At 47.8% G+C, this 2,789-nt stretch overlaps 1 pseudogene; it reads left to right on the top strand.

Moving 5' to 3' along the window:
* On the top strand, window positions 498-2,094 carry Gm11452 (predicted gene 11452; annotated as a pseudogene).
* The last annotated feature ends 695 nt before the right edge of the window (window positions 2,095-2,789 follow it).

Raw genomic sequence — 2,789 nt, forward strand, 5'->3', positions numbered from 1 at the left:
CTGCAGGATCTCTATGGGAAAGTGGGTCCTGGGAGACTGGGCAGCACAGTAGAGTTAGGAAACAACAGGATAACCAAGAAGAGGCCCAGTAAGGAGCCAATATTGATGGTGTTGAAGAAGCCGGAGATCTCGAACCAGACCAATGACTCAGTGCAATGAACATCTGTAAGTGAAGATGTGTGGACAGAGGGACATTCTGTAGGACACACTGTGGCACGCTTCCACGATGAGCTGTTTTCTACGCTTAGTTTTGTTTATTTTGTTTCAGTTTTATTTGTGTGTTATTTTTTTTTTTAATAGGGGAGGTTGGTAGGGCAGATATGAGGGCACGGGGAGATGAGTGGGACTGGGAGCATGATGTGAAACTCACAAAGAATCAATAAAAGTTTGTAAAAATAATAATAATAAATTAAACTAAATAAAAACTTGCCCACTTCTGCGCCAGGAACTGAACTGGGCACTTGATGAACATCACCTCTTAATCCCCAGAAACATTCCAGGGAGGGTCCCACCTCCTGGGCCATGAGGGAGCTGAAGGAGTGCCCACTGCAGTTTCATGACTTTAAGTCTGTGGACCACCTGACGGTCTGTCCCCGCCACAGGGCAAGGCTGGCCCGCTCCAAGGACGCTGGCATTGGCATTGAGGAGCTGGACACCCTGCAGCTGGAGTTTGAGACCCTGCTGTCCTCTGCAAGCAGGCGACTGCGTCTACCGGAAGCTGCAACCCAGATCCTTACTGACTGGCAGGATAAGAAAGGGGACCGACGATTCCTGAATCTAGATCGAGACCACAAACTTGGTACTCCACCCCACCAAACATGGGAAGCCCAAGAAGCAGAAACTGGGAGGGAAGACAGGCCCAGGACGACCCAAATCCAAAAAAAAAAAAAAAAAAGTTCAACCCAAGATCCAGGAATATGAATTCACTGATGACCCAATCGACCTGCCTCAGATCCTCATGAATGATGCTCCCAACGGGTTCTGGGCCTCTATTGTGCCAGCATCACCAGTGAGGAGGTACGAACACTAGAGGAACTCCTGAAGCCCCCAGAAGATGAAGGTGAACATTACAAAATTCCCCCACTAGGCAAACACGACTCCCAGCGCTGGGCCCAGGAGTATCTGCTAGAGCAGCAGAGAATGGGGCTCGGGCAGCAAATGTGGCTGACAAGGAGAAAGGCCTCATAGGACCACTGGCGGAACTGGACACAAAAGATGTGGATGCCCTGCTGAAGAAGTCTGAGCCCAGCATGAACAGCCAAAAGACGGATGTCCCTTTGGTGCCCTGACACAGCGCCTGCTGCAGGCCCTAGTGGAGGAAAATATTATTTCCCCTATGGAGGACTCTTCTATTCCTGACATAGCTGGGAAAGAATCAGGGGCAGATGGAGCAAGCACCTCCCCCTGCAATCAGAACAAGCCTTTCAGTTTGCCACATACTAAGTCCCTGGAGAGCCGCATCAAGGAGGAGCTGATTGCCCAGGGCCTCCTGGAGTCCGAGGACCGGCCTGCGGAGGACGAGGTCCTTGCTGAGCTGAGCAAACGGCAGGCTGAGCTGAAGGCACTCGGTGCACACAGCCGCACCAAGAAGCACGACCTGCTGAGGTTGGCAAAGGAGGCGGTGAGCTGGCAGGAGCTAAGGCAGCGGAGCGGGTCCACGTGGCAGACAATGAGGTCGTGGATGCCTTCCGAAAGATCCTGGCTGCCCGGCAGAAGAAGCGCACCCCGGCAAAGAAAGAAAAGGACCAGACCTGGAAGACCATGAAAGAGCGGAAAAGCATCCTGAAGCTCCTAGACGGGTAGCCATACCTGCTGCTGGCCATCCCCATGGCCTGGCAGAAGTCCACGTCCTTTGAAGCCTTGGCCAGAGGCTCACTATCAAATGACAACAGTCTCGGGGCTGAAACACTCTCAGGCCACCCAGCTAAGCTTTATGTAGCCAGTATGCAAGGCCCTACTGCGCTTGCCTGGACCTAGCATCCGCCTGATGCCCCCCAAGATGAGCGGGTTTGTTCCTCATCCCTTCCCCCTTACCATCTCCACACCTCTCCCTCAGGGACTTCTTCCTTGAAGTTTTGTAAAATACAAACTTAAGAATAAAGTGACTGCTGGGTTTCGGGGTGGGGGGGTGTTTTGTTTTGTTTTAAGTTATTAAAAAAACAATAAAATAAAATAATAAAAAACTTCCTGCTAAAACTTGAAATAAGGCAAGGCTATCTGTTTTCCCCCGTTCTGTTTAACATTGCATTGAGATCTCAGCCAGTGATGCAAGAAAAGAGAGAAATAAATGGCAGACGAATTAGGAGTGAAACGGTCTTTCTACAGAGATGAAATGATCGTTTATATAGAAAATCTTAAGGCGGCTCTAAAACCAGCTTTGAAAACTCATAAGCAAAAAGAAAGAGAGAGAACTTGTAACTACAATAACAATATACCAATAACAATATACCAAAATCAAATTTTACATTCTAATGGTGAAAAAAAATTGGAACGTGAAATAAGAAAAACAATTTCATTTATTGTATTGTCAGAAACCATGCCATACTTAGAAGTAAATATAGCAAATGACATTCCCTCTATTGAAAATAAAAACTACACTGAAACCCAGGAGATATTACAGAGAGTTAAAGACTCGCCAAACAAATGGAGAGACATGGCCAGCTCATGGACTGGAATAGTCAGGGTTTTTTATGTCACCTGCAGGATTTAAAACCTTCCAGCCATACTTACCCAACCGTTTTGGAGGATTTTTCAAATTGGTTCTAAAATGTATAAAGAAATGCAGATCT

This window comes from Mus musculus, chromosome 2 (assembly GCF_000001635.26).
Source record: "Mus musculus strain C57BL/6J chromosome 2, GRCm38.p6 C57BL/6J".
Taxonomy (NCBI): Eukaryota; Metazoa; Chordata; class Mammalia; order Rodentia; family Muridae; genus Mus; species Mus musculus.